This window comes from Struthio camelus, chromosome W (genome assembly GCF_040807025.1).
Source record: "Struthio camelus isolate bStrCam1 chromosome W, bStrCam1.hap1, whole genome shotgun sequence".
Taxonomy (NCBI): Eukaryota; Metazoa; Chordata; class Aves; order Struthioniformes; family Struthionidae; genus Struthio; species Struthio camelus.
Window position 1 is genome coordinate 59,586,692 of NC_090981.1, and position 19,490 is coordinate 59,606,181.

A 19,490-nucleotide genomic window follows, 5' to 3' on the forward strand; every position below is an offset into this window, starting at 1 on the left:
ACGTGACGGGGAAGAGGCTGGCTTCCCTCGCCCTGGTCACGTGGTGAGGGGAGGCGGAAGGGCGCGCGCTGGCGGTGTGTGAGGGGCGAGGCGCGGCCGCGGCGCGCGGGGTGAGTTGTGCGGGGGGGGGGGGGAGTGGAGGAGGAGAAGGAGGAGGCGGAGGCGGGGCGCACGCGCGGGCTGGCCCGCCGGCCGGTAGGCGAGCGCGCCGCCTGGCGCCGCGTCACGTGGGGGGGGGGGGAGCGGCCTCGCGCGCGCGTGGAGGAGAGGAGGAGGAGGAGAAGAAGAAGGAGGAGGGGGGAGGGAGAGAGAGAGAGAGACAGACAGACGCGAGGGGCGGTCACGTGACGGTGGTGGGCGCCGCTGCTGCTGCTTTGTGAGCACATTGGGCAGGTACCGAGCGGGGCCGGGCGCGGGGAGGGAGGGGGGGGCCGCGAGGCCGGTGGGGCCGGGCCCCCCGCGGCTCGGAGCGGCGGGGGCGCGCGGGGTGGGGGTGGGGGGGGCGCGCGGACGGGTTGGCCTGCGACCCCCCCCCCTCCCCCACCGCCTGTCCCGCGCCGGGCCGGGGGGGGGTGGAAACGGGCCAGGCGCGCGCGCGCCGCAGGGGGGGGAGCGCCGCCGCCCCTCCCCCCCCCCAACGGTCTGGGGGCGGGCGGTGACCTCCCCCCCCCCCCCGTCACCGCCACCGCCTGAGGCCTCCGGGCCGGGGCCTGCTGCCCCCTTCCCCTCCTCCTCCCCCGCCACCGCGTCCTGCCCGTGGCTCCCCCTCCCCCGGGAGGGCCGGGCCGGTTCCCCGTCCCGGCGGGAGCTTTTGTCTGTAGGGCCCGGGGGCGGCGGGTGTCTGTCAGGGCCGCCCCTCCCCGCGGGGCGCCGCGCCGCGCTCGGGGCCTGCCGCCCCTTCGCTGCCTCTCGCCGCGGGGGGTGGTGGCGGCGGCGGCGGCGGCGGGGGGAGAGGCGGCTCTGCCCTACTTTTCCTGGCGTCCTCCCCACTGCCTGTCGCTTGGGAGAAGGCTTCGCCCTGCCCTACATTACCGGCGCGTCCCCCCCACCCCCACGCCTTCCCCCCGTGGGGCGCGGGAAGGGGGCGGCGGCACGCAGGCCGAGGGCCCCTGTGGGGGCCAGGGAGGGAGCGCGGGCAGTCGCCCCTGCCCCAAGCCGGGCCGCGGGGGTTGCTCTATCCCCCTCGGAGGGGGGCGAAGGAGCTGTTCCCCCCCCCGGCTGCTGTGAGCAGAGCACCTTTGCTTTCCTCCCTCCTCACTTCTGGCACCCTTTCTGCTGAGGCGGGGGTTTCTGCCGCTTCTCTCCTCCTCCTCCTCCTTCACGTTAGAGAAGAGGCCTCGGGTTTTCTCTCCTGACTGGTTCGTGCCTCTCCTTGTCCTCTATGGGCGAGGAGGGGGAGGGAGAAGGGAGGACTGGGGTGTGTGAGGAAAGGGGGTTGCACCTGGACCCTTCGGAGGAGAGCAGCATTGGTGGAGGGGGGTGTGCCTTCAGGTTCCTTCCTAATCCTGAATCAGGCCCAAGGAGAGCTGACAGTCCAGGAAAGGAACAAGTGGGTGAATAACCATGGATTTGTATATTTTTGTATAGCTTTACTTCCATGTTGTCTTTCCTCATCTCCTTCCTGGGTGCTTCCTCTCTGGTAAGGGGCGGGGGTAGGGTAGCCGTGTCATTATCACAGTTACAGCTACATGGACTTTGCTAACAACAACATCTCAACAGCAACAGCAGGTTACTTGAGGACATGCCTATGAATGGACTGTTCTCTCTGTTAACCTCCTCTGCCTAGTCCTTCCTTACCCCTGATTATGTGTAGTTGCTGAGAATTTTAAGTCAGGGCAGGGCTTTGCTGTTGGACTTCCTTATGTACATTTGAAAAAGCAAGCTCTTATGTGCTTACTGTTGTTGCTGAAGGAAATCACAGCAGGAAAGTGAATTGATTGAAACACACAAGAAACTGTATGTAGAAGGGGATCTGTTGCCCCTTCAAGACCAGTTGCAAGGATCTGAACTCTGTGATGTTAAACAGAATTAAAAACTGGGCTGAAATGTCTGTAGTGCTGTTTAGTACTGCCTGGGAGTAGATCAGGATGAACCAGGTTTGAAGCTTCTCTCTTTTAGATGTGTTAACATCCAGAGCATGGACATGCAGAGCCCTCTTGATTATGTTCAAAGGAACATGCAATCTTGTGAAACAGAAACTGAGGGTTCTGTGTTGAGCTATGTAAGGGGAAGCTCTTACATAGGGCCAGCCTGCTTGTTCTCTTGCCACCAAGCAGCAATCAGTCCCTAGTCATCTCAATTTGAGTAAATGATGAATGCTTATAATGAAGCAGCAGATCAAGGCTCAAGGCAATAGCCTCTAGGATGGTGGTGGCTGGTGAAATGGAGGGGCCTTCCTGGCGTGAGAGCAGCTGTTTTTTTCGAGGAGAGAAATTGGAGCTGGATGTGAGTGAAGGAAAGGGAGGGGGGAGGATGTGCAGGCCTAGAGGAGCAGCACTTTCCATTGAAATGGAGCCCTTCACAACAAACAGCATCAACTTAGCCTTTTGAAGGCCTTGCTTTTTCTAATATTTACCGGGTCCTTTTAGCAATTCCCTTGGTTATATGATATTCTCTAACGGAATCTGGGTTTGGATTCATACCTGACTGACTTAGTATTTATCCCTGAGCCTGATCTGTGTGGTGGTTTGACCAAACTTGTTTAAAGATTTTATTTCTAACCTTACACTAGGTAACTTTCAAGCAAGCAAGGCTAAATCAGTTTGCAGCATTGGTGATGCTTTGGGGCTCTTAGAGCGCTACGTGGAGAGACTGGATTAACTGGTGTAAACAAATTTTGGCGTGTAGTGCGAAAAGTGAGCGTGCGATTGTATTTATAAGCTCAACAACATTTGGTAACTTAAAGGTGAGGGGGAGGGAGCAGTGGGAAAGCTTTGTTCTGCTTTTTCCAGTTGTAGTATTATCAGTATATTGATTTAATTTTTTATAGTAATAAAAACAAAACTATGGAAATTCAGAGATTAAGGCTGTCTGTTTCCTTTGCATTGTTTTGACCAGTCCTCAAAAAGGATCCCGGTGCCATGAATTGAGAAAGGATTTAACCATTCTAGGTGACTTTGAAGTTAACAGACTTATGACTAGAATCGAAGGAAGCTAAGGAGAAACCCCAGGAGGAAAATCTTATCAATTACCTGAATCTTTTTTTCTCCCTTTTTCACTTCTCCCATTTTTAAACTCTTCTTTTGGAACTGAGAAGTAAATTTTTGATGTTTTATATTTTTTCCACTGACTCTTATCTTAAGTGATGTTTTTCCAAGAAAATGCAATGTTTGGTATGTTTTTATATCTCTTACTGGTGTCCCCTGGTGATACTAGTTGTAGCAGCATAATATACTGATAAATAGTACTTGAGAAATATACGTATCATAGAATATTAATATTAATAATTGGTGTTAGTAGTAATGTTTGTTAGTGATTTCAGTAATGTTTAGTACGTGGACTAGGGCTTTCATGAGAGAATAAGCATGCAAATATATATTTTATTCATTTATCTTTGACTTTTATTTGGTTAAAGCACAGGAGCAGGGCTCTGAAGAACTTTGTTTTACTCTCAAATTTGCAACAGCCTTGTATGACCTTGGTAAAAGAGAAGCAAAGTGACTTTTCCCCTTTATAAGCGAACAGATTACAGATACATCACCAGGAGACTTTCATTATACTTCAAAACTATTGAACGGGCATACAAACAATATCCACTTTAATACTTTTTTTGTCATAGCATTTTGCTGAATTGTGTTTTTTCTGGTACAATCTGCTCATTTGTAGCCCATTACATCCTCTTTGCTTTTCAGAGAAGATCTGGTTTGGACTTGTACTGCTTTTCATATAGTTTCCCTGAGCTGATTTATGTCCCTTAGAGTGAGCGGCAGAATGAAAAGTTGTGAAGTAGCTCCTTTGTAATTACTTAAAGTTCATATTTTTCAAAAATTGTACAAAAAGTTTCTCCATTTTGCTCTAGCATGAAAGTCCACAATCTTTAATTTGGCCAACTAACTGTCAGAAGTCCTGGTCCACCTGGGTGGGGGGCCCTTACAGTCTGCTTCAGTAGTAGGTTATTTTCCGCTTTCCTCCCCTCCATGAGTTCTCGATACTGTGAAGAAAAAACAATGACTAAAGACAAAATGCAGTCCTGGATTTACCAGGTCGATTAAAGGTGATATAGCCTTATGCTTCAGATCTTATGGCTTGCTCAGCTTGCTTTTACTACTTAACAACTCTTTTGCTGAGCACGTTGTTTTATGTTCTCCGTAGATTGTAAAAGTTGCAAGGTAGGTTATGTTGAACAACTTTGCATGTTGTTCCCTGGGATGGAGTTGTTTCTAATCTCAGTTCTCTTAAAATTTTCTTTTGTCTGTCTGTCTTTGTGAAAGCTGGGAGATACTGTGGCTTTTTTTGAAGGTAAACTCATCAAGCTTTTTCCCCTCCCTCTCCACCTTAATAAATCAGTCCTCCAGCATTTAGCTTGGAGGAGCCACTAACCTGGTTAAATACACCAATTTGTATTAAAAACAAAGACATGTTTCCAATTTTGAGAGAGCTTTGATCTTTCCCAAAACCTAAGGTTCACCTGAAGTAGTACTCCTGTTGTAAGATGAAGAAAAAAAACCCATAATATTCACAAGAAACACAGTTTATTCCGGATCTGCGAGAGATGCTTGTTCAGAAGAATGTATGTTCCAGAATCTCTTAGAGTTTGAATCCTAAGTTACGTGAAGAAAACAAAAATGCTTTCTTTTTAACCTCCAGATTTGAGCCATCAGACTTGCATTTTTTTAGACCCAGTTTAATGAAGGAAAAAAACCCCCACCTGTCTTAATCTGTTATGCAGCCCTGTGGTTGAAGGTATAAAACTTGAAATCTATAGCTGTGACCATGTTCTTATATATACTTAGTGGCAGCTGTATTGAGAGGAAGTCTTTTGGCAGTTTTACTGTGTGTGGCAGAGGTTTTACCTAGAACATTTCAGCTGTGTTTCTTATGACTACGATACTATTTCTAGAAGTAAGTGTTTGTAGGATGGTGCTTTAGAGACCATATTGAGATTGCTTTTGAGCAAAGAAAACTAAGATTTTCTTTCTACTGTATTTGTTTTGTCAGGTAGGTATTTTGAGAGTGGTGGATATAATAACGAAGAATGGAGCATATGGCTTTTGAAAGCGTTTTTGTTTGCTCTTTCTATTTGGTTTTAGCTGTTAACTGAATTTTGGATATTTAATGGTAAACATTTGACTGATACCTCTTGTGATCGTGTCCATGTTTTCCTGTATTTAGAGGCAACCGCTGATCTTTTTTTTTTTTTTCTTTGAACTCTTGCATTTACTTTTCTTGCTTGATTTTTAAAAGTTACAGGTCATCTTAGATAAATTTCAGCAATGTGAATCTGAAAGGAGTTGTGCCAGATACTCTTCTGAAAGGAGGCTGTGTGTACAGAGCGCAGCGTTTACTGTAATTGATAAATTCTGTTTCATGCTCTTGATGCTCAAGGGACAGATATCTTTTGGTACTGGGCTTCTATTTTGGGTTTTGGTCGCAAGTTTTTCGGAGCACTGACTTGTGATCCATTTTGAGACTGACATAACAATGACCTAACAGATGTTAACTTTGGGCGCCTTAAATGTAGTGGGGAGGAGCCATACTAAAACCAGCAGAATTGCACTTCCCAGTCTTGTGCTTTACCTTTCTTTCAATAACCACTGAATGAATTTCTGAGTGTTTTGAACATGGGGTAAGTGCCAAGGCCTAGATGTCTGAAATTAAGTTTAGAGAAGACTGAAGCAGTGTTATGAGCTTGGTAGAGGCAAGTTAATGAATATGTGAAAGTTGTTTCCGGTGTTTGTGAAAAGTGTGTGGCTTCTGATACAAGTTCTCAACTTGTTGAGTTTCTTTGCTGATTCTTGATGCCCAGATAGCAGCCATGTCCAGGAACTTTCCTTTATGTCTTAGGAAAAGATGCATATTATCTTTCTTGAATAGTAGTTCTTTATAACTGTTGCAGGATGCTAAGAAAGTACACCTTAAGTATCTTGCTGCAAGGAGTTTTATACCTGTACTCCAGCCTTCATTGTCTGCAGTTTTCTTTTTTGATATATTATGTTGTTGGATTAAAAGTCCTAATGACTTTTATTCTGCTTGATTTAATTGAAGGAATAATAGACTTTTCCTTTTTTTTATGTGACTATCTGAGCAAAGATGCTGGAATGAAGCTGCTCGTAAGGCATTTTTGATAACAAGTTGTCAATTCTAAGACTCCCTTCCCCTTTTATTTTACATAGTCAAATCTGTTGTCCTTCAGGAAAACTCAAAGCCATGTGTTCTTACGTGCCTTTGAGAAGGGGGTGGATTAAGGTTGAATTTAGGAGCGGTGCTGGTGACAGTAGTTTATGACTCATGATAGGTGGAAAGGTGAGTGGATTTCGGGTATGCATTTAGAAAAATACTGCGAAAATATAGTAAGATTCATATTTCAAATCTGAATCATTTCTGTGCTTGCAAATATGGAGTAATTGACTATCTGAGTTCTAGCAGAGCTGAAGGCTGTAATCCATGTGTTCTAGTAGAGAAACAGGTCAAAATTTTAGTCTTTTGACAGTGATAAAATTACCCAAGTTCCATATATGTTCTGTCTGCAAATTGCATGGGTTGTGAGTAGTGGTCTAACGTATATATAGTGTTTAAGGCAGGTTAGGCTGAGTTCTTACTGTACTTCTGCATATTGAGCGGTTCAATTTGTGAAGCAGTATACATCAGAACGGTTTGTGAAAGTGCTTTGTAATGAGATTAAAGCAAAAATTTTGCGGAATTGCACAGGTCCTAGTAAACTAAAAGTGAAATGGATCAGCCTGTTTTACCTATTCTTGAAGAGCAAAGTGCAAAGAAAACGACGAAACTGTAGAGAAAGATTAAAGTGAGGTCAGATGATTAGAATGACTTCATAGGTAATCATACTGTATCTGAGAAATGTTGGGATAGCTCTTTCTGAACTGTTCTCTGAAAAGAAGTAACAGTCAGAGATTTAGTTTCTGCTAGGAAACTTGTCTCAAGTATTTGTATGACTTATTTCCCTTGCTGATTCTGCTGACTAGTAGGGGTGTTTTTGAATACTTGCATCATGGGAATGACGGGAGACAAAATTTATAATTTTAACTATTCTTCTCGATGAACAAATGCATTAAAATAACTGATCAATAGAAGGTAGTATTTCTGTAGTTATGAAATGGCCTGCCCTAAACGTGGTGAAGTTCAGGGCAAGTTCAGGGCTCAGAACCATCCCTTTTCAGTTAATTTTAATATCCAAGCAAAAATTGAGCATAAAAACACATTGAGTGACGCATCTCACCTTGCAGGCCAGAACAAGCAAATTTTGAACATTGAGTCAGTCTGTGGTAACTAAAAGCTTTCTCACCTAGCAAAAAACAAGCAGATATTTAGGTTTGGCACTGAATGTAGGAGAGAACAAATGAGAAGAGTTTAGCAACTGAGATGTTGTTGTTTTCCTCATCAGGACTTTAAGGAGTGCTGTGTGGCTAGGAATTGGTTTTATGGTTATATATCTCCTTTATCAAGAGACCCTGACTGAAAAACTGACGTGCAACCCTTCCCCTTCTAGTTGTGTCATAGTATAGCAGAAAAGTCAGGGTCAGTTGTTAGCATGTTCTTTTGAGAGTATGTTCTCTCTTTTGGCTGAACGATAGGTCTTAATGCAATACCTAGCGGGAGAGTAACAAAATGAGTCGCCTGTGAAGCGTGGATAAGCAAGAGGAGGATGTGGCTTGGGGGTACTTAAAAGACAGATTCGGGGTGAGAGAAAAATGGCAGAAAGTTTGGTATTCACGATCAGTGCTATGATGGGTTGTTACTTTTATTTGTTCATTTAAATTATCTGGAGTGTGGCTCACAGCAGCAGAAATCAAGTCATTAAGGCTGGGGAACCGTAGGTGTGTCTTTGTAAACAAGCAAACAAACAAAATTCCTGCTTTGATAAACTGCACTGAAGGTTAAAAATGGAGTAACACTGGGAACGATGAGGCCTGATGGGATACTTTGAGAGGAGGAAGAGGGTATCTGTTCTCTGCATCGCTTGCATATGTTAAATTTGCACGGTGAATTATGTGATACTGCAACTGTATTGCAGTCTTCTGAACGGGTGTTGCTCTGTTAGTATCTAGCTGTGTAGCAAGTGGGGCTTCAGTTACGTGAACTGTAAAGTTGTGAGATTGTGTTTTGCATCTTATTTCTCCTGGTATTTCTTTTAAGTGCGTTTTTGTTTTGTGTTTATATGTATGTGTAGGTCAACACTGATGACTTTTTTTTTTTTTTCCGAAAGTTTAAATATGAACAGAAACATTGGGCAATACATTTTTTGGCTTAAGGTAACCTCTTTGTTCTTTTTTGAGGGGGAAGTGTTGAAGGGGACAGGAGTAAGCTGGCATTTTGGGGAGGGGAAAATTATCTCTGTTTAGAGATTCACTTAGCTCTGCTATTTAATATAGTGAGACCATTGCCACTCCTTATATTTCCTGAAAAATCTCAACTTCAAACTTTGCAGTTTATTTACTAGATGAAGTGATCTCACATAAAAATAACTCAGAAACCTGCATTGCTAAAATGCAAGTCTAAACTGTACTCTTTTATTGTAGTTAAAGTCTAAAAGCATTCAGCTGAAGACAAAAGTGATCCTATTATTCATATTTTATAGTAGTGAGTTCCACTCTCTTGGAATCTTAAAGGCCAATTTGGAAAAAGTGGCATGCTTAGCTCTTCCAGGACCTGTTGTAAATTGATCTTACCAAACAGTGCAAGTTCTGGGACGTCTCAAATTGTGTTGAAATACTGACTTACCATATTTAGCCTCCACGCCTCATTTTTGGAAGTTGTATATATTTTTTAAATACCCCAAATTTCTACTTTGAAGAGAATAGTGAAAGTGTACCTTCAATTGTGTTTTTCTGAAACTATTATATAAAGATGCCTCGAATATTTTCCAGTCTTATTTGAAACCAAAGCACCATAGCTCCAGGGGTCTGAAAATTAACTAAAATATTAACATACGTTTCTGTAATGCAAACTGAATGAAATAACGACAGAGCAAATATGAAATTATGGTTTAAGGTACATATCTTTTGGCATTGATAAAAGGTGGCTTCTGGTAATGAAGATTAGAATTTTTGAAGGCGATAATGGAATTCAGGCACTCAAGTCCCATACGGCAATTGGATGTTTAACTCAAATTTTGAAAAAAATTTGCCAAAGAAATATTTGTTTACCGCACAAGAATTTTAGATTGACATAACTGTACTTTTAAGCAACAACTTCCATTTTGTAATATCACACATATTGAAACTTGTACTGACAATTGAACCCCAGGTAAATATTATTGTGTGTGTGTGTTTTTTTTTTTTTTTTTTTAAAGTTGCCAGCCTTCTGGCAACTAACTGCACATTTTGACTTGCTAGATTTAATCCTAGTTTTTCTTCTCACTCATTGACTTCCTCAAGCTCTCAGTTTTATTCCTTTTTATAATTTGATAGGAATTGTGACAATTTAATTGAACAAAGGTTTTTGTTCTCAAAGGTGCTTACGTACGTGAATATATATTAAATTGTAACTAATCATGTATGATATAGAAGGCCTTAGTCTTACTGTTTTGTGTTCTAGGTTTTTTTTCATTAATTGTATATATACATTTGAGGAGTTAGATTGGTTTAACGGAAGTTCCCTTAGGCTTTGGGAAGAAGACAGTCTATTTAATGTGCCTTTTCCTTCTTTCTTTCTCTAGAAAAAAATTCTGAAAAGAGCACAGAATGTTTTTCTTGGAAGTATTTGCAACTCTTCAAGTGGATTTTCATGAATAAGTAGAAGTAAAAATTCTGCTCTCTAAAATTGCTTCTCTCAGATCCACGCATTCAGTGAAGTTTAAACGTAGTGTATTGAAAGCTGTTTAGTCACATTTTGTCAGTCTTTTGTGTTTCATCCTGGAAAGAAATTCCTGTGATGTAGTTGTGATCTCACAGTAACTTCCATGACAACTGTCAAACTCGGACTCTGCTGCAAGGTTCTTTTAAGATATGAAAACTAAGGTCATACTAAGTGCCTGGTACCTCTTGAGTTTTAAAGCGCAATAAAAAGGTGGGTAAGGAGTGTTTTTCTAATTTTAGAAAGGGGAAAAAAACAGAGGGACCAAACAGGCAGTGCCTACATGTTGAGATGTTTGTATTCTTTTAGAAAATACTGTGAACCCCTGCAGATTTGCAAGTTTTGATGCCTTGAAGGTGAGGTATTGAGCAGCTTCTGCAGTTTACTTTATCCTGGTTACAGCTTGGGGTGAAGGATGCCCTCTTTAACTGTATGTGTTTTGGGTTTGTTTGTTTGTTTTTGTTTTTATCAGAGGAAGCATGTAGAATGGCATGCTGAGTTGCATTTTTTTTCCTGTTGAAGATTTTTATTTTCACCTCTTCAAGTGAATCGAGTTGTTCCTGTATCAATTTTTAAAGTGCTGTATTTTGGACAATGTATTCTCTGAACTTGAATAAAAACCTTCGTGTGTTAAATTGAGAACACCTTAAGATATCATACTGTTGTGCATTTAAACTTGTATACCATTACTTGCTTTATTTATTTACAGCAGATGTTTTTAGCAGGCATTTGTGCTAGAATTTTTTTAATAACGTTCTGAAAATGACTGAAAACTATTATGCCATCTGTGGAGTAGCATTTGATTTGTTTGGTCAGCTTTGACTAAAAAAAAGTTACTTAAGTTTGTCAGCCAAGTTTTAAAACTTGTAATGTTTTACCTTGGCTATCCCTTATTCATCCCTTGACTTCTGTGTACCTATGACATCTCTTTTGTTAAAAGAAATGAAGTGATATTTATAACATATCTTCTCCTGAAATGTTTTTAAAGATTGACATAACCAAGATGTTTGTTCAGTGAAGCTTTTATAGGTACAGGTCTGTAAAACTGGTACTTGTAGCATTTTAATGCTGTTGCTACAGTTTTACCCTGAAATTATGGACATGTATATTCCAGAAGCAAAGTAAAATGGAAGTGTAGCATGTAAACTTTGAGAAAATTAATGAATACAATCCTATGAAATGTAATTTCTTAATGGCTTAGCCAGAGGAAGGACATTTTGGTAAAGAATCTTTACATGCTAATTCAGATATTGCAGACATATGGAAAGTTTTGATTCTTTGTGAATTCTTCAGTTTTGTTTTAAGCTAGTCAGGCCTGGAAAGACATAGTGGTGGTGGAGAGCAATAACTTTCTACTGGAAATAGAAAATGCACGGCAGCCAAACACCACTTAAGTCGGTCAAGACTTGCAGAAGAAAGATAAAGATGTGGGGGGCAGGGTGTGTGGATAGTGAGTGTGCATCTAAAAGAAGCCTAAGGGTTATTTTTTCACACAAGTTGGAGAGAAAATAAATACTGAATTAGTTTCGTTAAAAGTTAGGGCGATTTAAACTATAGGTGAGCTGCTTGTCTCTTTTCTCATATTTTCGTTAGAAAGATAAAGAAACTAGGAAGTGGGGGAGAATTTTCCGTTCTGCTTTGTTAATATTAAACACACAACAACAGTCGGAATCACTTTATTCCTTCCTGTTTTCAGAATTAAATTTTGTGTGGCAGACACTGTACTTACCCGCTCCTTTATAGCGTGTTGTATGTTTGTAGTTGTACCGATTGTTTTTAGTCATTCATTTCTTTGGATAGTTGTGTATCATTTTGGTCTAGATCAGTGTTAGAGCTGGTCTCATTTGAAAATTCAGGACGATAGAACAACAGTATGTGAATTTTCACGTGATGCCAAGCTGAGGAGTTGTGATAGTGAGGAAAATGACACCCAAAAATTCCAGTGGGAGTAAAACTAACAAGCCCAGTTTCTTGACTGAAGCAGGTTAACATGAAGATTAATGTCAAAGGAAATTAATAAAACCCACATTGTTTACAGCTATGCAAAACACTCGCACTGGTCAAGACTATAGAAGGAACAATCCAGAATTGGCAGAAAAATAAAGGATCTCTTATGTTTTTCAGTTCTCTGTTCTATTTGTGTGACTACTCCTCTCTGAGCACCTGACAAAAAGCTTGAACAAAGAACTCAGCTTCGTGTAAGTTTTCACTTGGGAAAAAATAAAGTGAACCAAACGGCCATGAGTTTTCACCGAGATTTTATACACAGTGAAAGAATAAGATGACTGAGGAAAGCAGCTTTTAATGCAGGCTTATACTGTTATTTCTTTTCTCCTTTCTGGAATTTTTTATTTAGAATGGTATATGTTACTGGAAAAAAAATTGGGTTATTATTTTAGTGGATTCTTCTGTGACCTGGGATAAAGCTTGCAAAAGATCATAATCGTGTGAAAAATTATAGAAGGATGTTCTACAGCATCCTACTTTTATCTAAAAGCAATATTTTCTTTGAGACTTTTGGTTTTCTTTATTTTTCTGAATATGTGCTCTTACTATACTTTTTTTCTGAATATCTAGTTCAAGACGTAGGGCTCTGTACAGATAGATAAACAGTTTCTGAGCTCTTTGTTATTGCTACTAAACTCTGAAGCTAGAATTCAAATTTTGATATAATAATATTTTTAGTACAATTTGTAGGTACACCCTTACTAGGTTACTTAGTGTTTACTTTTATATCACTTGTAGCTTCTAATGTAACCATTTTTTTCATCATGAGTGTTGTAATGTGAACTGATGAAAATGTTGCAAGTCTAAATTAAATGCCTCCCCCCCCCCATCTGAAACTTTGAACAACTTTTCTGTGGTGATGCTTTCAACTTTGTTCCACACTGTTAACTCTAGCGTGATTTAAGTGGGTGCCCTCTTTGATGCAGTGAAGTTGGTTTCCGCCCGTTTAAGAACATCATAAAAGTCTCAACTCTTACTTGGCTATTTTTAGTCCTGTTGCTTGTATCTGTTTCTATTCAAAGAATTCTTTTGGAAGCTGTTCCAAGAGAGCGCTGTTCAGCAACACAGGAGGGAGCAGAAAGGGGGGCAGGGAGAACACAAGCATTGAGCGTGTTCTCTGATTTGGCAGCAAGATAGCCTATGTTGACTGCTGTTTCGTATGTGCCGCCTTGTTTAGAAGAACCCCGGTGAAAGCAAATTCCCAGTTCTGAATGTTATTTTGACTCTGACTGAGGGCTTATGTAAGCTATTTCTTATTGTAATTTGGCATACCCAAGTTTTAGCTTGAATCTGCCTTAGCACATTTATTTTCACACGTGAACTGTGGTAAATCTCAGGGACTGTTTTGATATGGTAATTACATCAGAGTGAATAACTGAAATACACATTTCTGCAGGTTAATAGTAATTGGTCAACTGACATTCCCAAGTACTTGTCTCTTTGCTGTCCGGTGGCAGTTGAGCATCTTTCTTTAAAACTTATTAGGACAGCTAATTGGATTCAGTCTGGCACCAGAACAACAACAGCAACAACTGATGTAACAAAAAGCTGTTTTTTTCCTTCTCTCTCCCCTTTTTCCCCCAGTTTCACGTATGGCTCATCTTGTGGATATCGCTAACTGTTGATTTTAACAGTAGTGATTGATTAGGATGCGATTTATCTAAAATTTTAACGCTTTGGTCTTGCAGTTGGTACTACTGACAAATTGCAAGCCTGAAGTGTCTTTGAGGTATGCTTCTAGCTAGTGTTGTATATACTGAAGTAGCCCAGGCATATGCTGTTTTGAAAGGGTCCTGCTGACATTGTCACTAGATGTGTAGGGAGCGGTGGTTCTGAGACAAGTCAGTCGTAGTACAAAAAAGTTATATATCCTATGCAGCTTTGGTGTACTTCGCTTCTGATTTGAGCAGCTTTGGATACTTGAGTACTATTATTTTTTTCCCTTGTGATATTGATAGCTTAACCAGTGTATGGCCTGAGATCATATGTCCCTTCCATGTATTCGCTGAAGAGAACATCCGCAACTTGTTTAGTTCATGTTCTGCAGCTGTTTGCTTACTTATATATATGGATGTGCCCTGAGCTTACCCAGACTTCCAGCTGACCCCTGATTTCACCTCAGATGGAAGGGGAAACTACTAAGTAATACAGTCTGTAGTAAGTGGAGGCTTTGCCTTGTGATTTTTGGAGGAGGGAGCCATCTGAAGAAGAGCTTCCAAGTGATCCAGCCTTGTCTTGCTAGATAAATCTGTCTGGATTTCCTCCTTCCTCCCCTTGGAGGGACTGCTGTGACTTAATGAGCTGGCAGAGGAAGAAAGCCTTTTCAGGCTGGGGCTTTTGATAGGGACAGAGTGGTCATAAAGTGTGTTAGCCCTGTGAAAGTGATGTGCAAAGATGACCAGCAAAAAAGCACTGAAAATTTAGTGGCATATACAAAATCATTAAAGATTACTCTTGCTGGTTACATTGTTCTAGGGTAGTTTGAGTCTCTGGATTCAATGCTTGAACTTGAATACAGATAGCTACTTCTATGATTGGGAGGAGGGATTGAATTCTAGATTAAAATATGCTGTACTAGTCGGACTCTCCTGATACTGGTTGATTATATTCTCTTCTTTTGTTTGGAAAGAAGCACTTCCAAGGCGGGTTTTTTTTTTTTTTTGGAAGTTATTTTTTACTACAAGTTACTGATGTAACCTGTATCCAAGAGCCTGGGTGTTAAAGAGTGTTTCTCAGTAAGGGTGATACAAGTTTCTTATTTTCCCACTTGTGCTCAAAACAATATATATGACAGTGGTGCTTTGCTGGCAGAGTCCTTTCCTGTGAGTTTTTTTCTTCTTTAATCTTTTAAACCACCTACAAGACATTTTAAATGATTTTTGTTGAGGGTGAAGGGCCTGATTGGGGTCAAGTCTTGCTCTAATAGATTTTACAAAAACAAAATGTGAAACATCACATTTTACCTATGTTATAACGGTGTGTGGCTGCTGAAATGTAAGATCCCCCTCTCCTTGTGAACTTGTTCTCTGTCCCTTGTGTCAGATCTAGCAGTTGTACAGCCACATAGTTTTCCACTGGATAAGCTTATTCAACTGACTCACTGTTTTGTTTTAGAGGGTTTAGTTTGCTCTTGGGTCAGCTCACTGAACCGACTCGCTCTGCAGCTGCGCAATCATTAGTCTGATTCAAGGGAAGTAGCAATAGTGTGTGGTTAAGGAGCAGGGAAGCAGGAATGCCATATTTGATGACAGCCTGCAGTTAGTCAGTGTTGGATGTAAGGTGAAACTTGATTTTGATGGAATAAGGGATTTGGGTTCTGTCTGCACTACTGATTGAACTTGGAACTATTATACAACCAGATCTCAAACAGTTAAAGCTCTATAATTGGTTAGAGCTAAAACTCTCGTCACAGGTTTTTGTCACCAGAGTTGGTTGGTTGTCCTGTGCTTCACTGTGACTTAAACAAGGCTATGTTAGTTCTGACGACAGAGGCTAATGATTTTTCAACCCTGAAAAACCTGCTAGTTCAGTTTTTCCCTCAGCTACAATAGAGTTTTCCTTCTGCAAAGTACTTGTTAATTTTTTTACAAGCCTCCTAGTTATGCAAAGTATAATGCAATCTGAGTATTTGTTGCAGTGGGTGACTAGGCTGTAAGAGTGTTTTTTAGCAGCAGCTTTGTTAGAAGTTGTAGACACTGTAGTTTCCTTTCAGTGGATGTTACTCAGGAAACCTTAGGAGGGAAAACACCAAGGGCTTTGCCTCTTCTGTTCTCTTTGTTGACTGTTCCATTTTGTGTGACGGACAAACCCAGAGAAATGGAGATGAAGAAAAGATTTGCAAATACTGCTAGTTCTCAATCACTGAGTGTAGTAATGGTAGAACAAACAGTGAACATCCTGTGTATTGACTTAGCTAGTATTTTCTTCTGTCTTCGTAAGCTAGAAAATAAAAGATCAGGAGGCTCAGAAATGGAGCTGGATGCCAAGAGGAGGTAGGGAGTGTGTGTGGCTGTGCAAGCACTAAGAACCACCTCTGAGCCACAGATATCTCTATATGCTTCCTAATCCAAGATCTTGGGAGTCAGTTGACAGTTCAGGATCAGCATATTTCATGTGCATCAGTAACCAGAGTAGGTTATCCCATTGACTTTTGTAGCTTGTAGAGAGAGTTAGCATAAGAAAAGCCATTTCTGTGAGAGAGGGTGAGAAATGAGATCCTTCTGTCAAAGATGACTGGAACTTCTACTTAATCTTTCCTTCAGATCCTAGAACATCTGGAAAGGACAGGGCTTTTCTTGAAATATTCCTCAGCAGAGAGCCATGCTTCAAAAGTGAAACTGCTGTTCCCCCTTCCCCACACGATCCCCATTGATAGCTGCTTTTCAAAGATAATTCCTGTTTTCTGTAAGGTCATATTTGCATGTGGACTAGTACTGGCTTTTTTTTTTGTTTTTTGTTTTATCCAGTTCCTGGCAGCAACTGTGATCTGGTCTGCGCTACAGTCTAGCAAGATCATCTTAGTTAGAATAGTGGTGCTTAGTGGGAAATAAGGTGCAGTTAGTCTTCCTGGGTCTCTGTTATCTGAGGTTTCTTTAAAGCCATGGTAGCTATTGATAACTAGTACATCTTGCAGGTCCTTACAAACATGCATTTATTACATGCCCGTAACAAAATACGGCAGGGAACAGAACTTCATTCTGTTTGGCATGTCAGAGTCCAGCCAGTCGCTATCCAAAATGGCATTCTTCTAGCAGAAAGGCAAAAAAATATGAAAATAGAGGCTTTGGAGGTACTGATATCTGAAATATCAGACCAAATCCTGTGAGTCTTCTAGGACTCTGACTGTTGACTGTGTGTAATCACCGGTGAGCGTTGTACTCTGACAGCAGCAGAAATGGGTAGGTCATGCCAACCAGGTTTTTAGCCGTCTGAAGATTATCTTTGCTGGATGAAAGATGAATTCTTAGGTAGAAACCAGCTAGAATTTTCCGATTATAATATGATTGAGTCTTAAATTTTTCTTTTTTCTACCAGTCAAGGTTAACTGTGAAGAAATTTAGATTCCTCCTTCAGAAATTTCTTTATTCATAAGGACGCTTGTCATCTCTTAAGATTGAATGCTTATGTAAGAACAGTGAGGACAAGGCCAGAGGACATTTATTGCATGTATAGCTGGCAGATTTTGATTAAAACTAGGGAAATCACCAGCATATGCTAAAATGGAACATGTCTATAATGTGGAAGCACTGGGATAATGGCAAAGATTGATATTGTAAAACTAGAGGATTTTTGAGTCATGTTAGTGATGTTACTTAACTACTTGTGACTGAAACCTACCTTACTAGTGAAGCAAATGTACTCTTTGGTCTCCTTTCAATGTTATTTTTTTTTTAGGGGGATTTGGGTATGTGACCAGTTTTTGCCCAACTCCATCCTTCTGAAGATTTTGATCGCTGCTTTGTCTTCCAAACAATGTACTCTATTTTCCTTTTATTTGTAAAACCTATTTGTGTAATTTTTTCTTCCTTTTTTAACATTTGCTGAGGAATACTTATCTATGAAATGAACTCTTTGTTTCTTTCCATCCTTCTTTTCACAAAGTTTTCGGTTTGTTTTTCCAGTCCTAAAATATTTTGGAAAGAAGTTGTTTGCAAATGCTAGGTTTTTTATTTTGTTATTTCTATTTTTTCCCCGATGATGAAAAATGATTGTTTTACTGTAGATCGTAGATGTGTTCTTAGCAAATTATAGATTCACTGGATCTGCTGCAGAATAGTAATTTTAAGTAACAGTTCAGTGGATTTTAATGCAGCTTGGTAACAGTGTGCAGTTGCTTATTCATCAGGCTTTGCTAACAGGAGAGGTGATTCAATAGTTCACAACTGGAAATGTATTTGTTAGTTTTGTCCTGGTGCTGAAGCTGATGGTCGGCCATCTTCATTACAAAATTTTGCCTTTAAAACTATTTTAAAGTTTGGACAATTAAAAGAAATCCCTTGAAGTGCATAAGCTTAGAATTTTCCTCTGTCTTTGTGGCAGTGGATATAGAAATTGTTGCAGAGTATTTATGTAAAGAATTGGAAAGCAGTACCATCCCAGGGAGTGCTAAGTTTACCGTACTTATTGATCATGTGGTATACTTTAGAGTAGAAAAATATTCATATGTGTAGACCTGATACCATTGATGGGCTTGTGAAATGCATTGGTGTAGAAGAACAGGTTTAGGTGAGTAAATTGTGAAATTTTGTTTGTGAACTAAATTACGTGCAGATGAAGGTATGGGTTTTAGCGTTAACTAACTTTTACGGTATGTATTATAGGGAATTCAAAGTGAAGTTTCAGAATACTATTTAACTTGCATGCGCCTAGGGCATGTTTTAGAGGGACAAGTTGAAGTAGTCAGACTAAGAGCTAGTGGGGTAAGTAACAGCAGTGAAAGTGATGAGAGACAGGACATGAGGTTTTATGCTTAATCCAGATGTGCTCAATCCACAGCTGACCAAGATGCAACCTGCTTTATGTCCTCTTCCCAGCAATTCTTTTCTCTTGATGAATCTTGAGAGCATACAGATAGTACAATTTCTCTCTCTGGGGTGTTTTGCCAGTGATGGAGGTCTACTCCTGGCCATCAATATTCTTCATATTTGCTGTAGAAGAGTATAAGATCATGCATGAATCCTCCCAGGTTCTGTAAGTTCAGTTTCAGTATTGTTGGCTTGGGGGAGTACAAGCATCGAGTAATCAGCACTGCTCCTGAAGAGCATCCGACTTTTGTAAACTGTTTTCCCCTTTCAAGTGGTAATAAAATAATAAAGGTGGTGAGGATCTCTAGACAGCAGTACTTAAGGGGAATGCATTGCATTGATGCTTTGCAGACATAGTTTTTCTCCCCTTTCCTTCTTTCTCAAGATCATGTCATGCTACTGCTGTGTGGGTAGTCAGTCCAATGTTTGCAATAAAATCTAGACTCACTGTACATGTAGTGTGGTCATGCCATCATGAGGCAGTGCCCTATAGTCTTTTCCCAGCCCTGTCATTTCAAGAAGTTCTTGACTGAATAGCTTTGTGATTAGAGTATTAAAAAAGAAATCATACTTTTGGAGTGTTCACAGAGATCTCTGCACAGTGTTCTTTATGACAGCTCCTTGTCCAGAGAGCCAAGAAAATAATTTTCTTGTGACTGCCTCAGGAAAAGAATTGAAACTGCAAATGTTTTGTTCAGCTGATGGAAGTGAACGTGTAACTTCGGAAGGATTCTTGAAAGCCGAGTTGTTTGTAGGGCTTGGTCTATCCTTGAAAGTTTAGGAGTGGATTTACTGTCTCTTGTGTGGCCTGCCACACTGTCAAGTGGATTTGTATTCTGCATCTCTCTAGTTTTTCTGACCTTCTTGAGTCCCAAAGGACTAGATTTTGTTGCCCAAGGAAACTTAAACATAAGATTGAAGGAAGAATTACTATAACTTTAAAAAGCTGCTTTTTTTGTGTTGATATGTATTCATTCACATACCCTT

At 40.8% G+C, this 19,490-nt stretch overlaps 1 protein-coding gene and 1 long non-coding RNA gene across 30 annotated transcripts in view; one reads left to right on the plus strand and one right to left on the minus strand.

Annotated features, from left to right (window-relative positions):
• The window catches only part of LOC138064276 (uncharacterized), a 39,506-nt gene extending 38,131 nt beyond the window's left edge, over positions 1 to 1,375 (minus strand). The window contains exon 1 of the long non-coding RNA XR_011137551.1: positions 1,237 to 1,375. This is a non-coding gene — a long non-coding RNA (uncharacterized lncRNA). The remainder of the gene's footprint in view (positions 1 to 1,236) is intronic.
• LOC104151998 (ubiquitin-associated protein 2) overlaps positions 10 to 19,490 on the plus strand; it is a 243,845-nt gene continuing 224,364 nt past the window's right edge. For 6 of the 29 annotated variants that reach the window (XR_011137548.1, XR_011137549.1, XM_068926021.1 and 3 more), the window contains exon 1: positions 231 to 393. The gene's annotated coding sequence lies outside the window, so the exon portion shown is untranslated. Of the gene's footprint in view, positions 111 to 167; positions 394 to 1,080; positions 1,550 to 2,422; positions 2,446 to 5,695; positions 5,786 to 9,835; positions 10,186 to 12,096; positions 12,171 to 19,490 lie in introns of those variants that run through there. The other 23 variants (XM_068926035.1, XM_068926023.1, XM_068926044.1 and 20 more) reach the window with 18 other exon arrangements.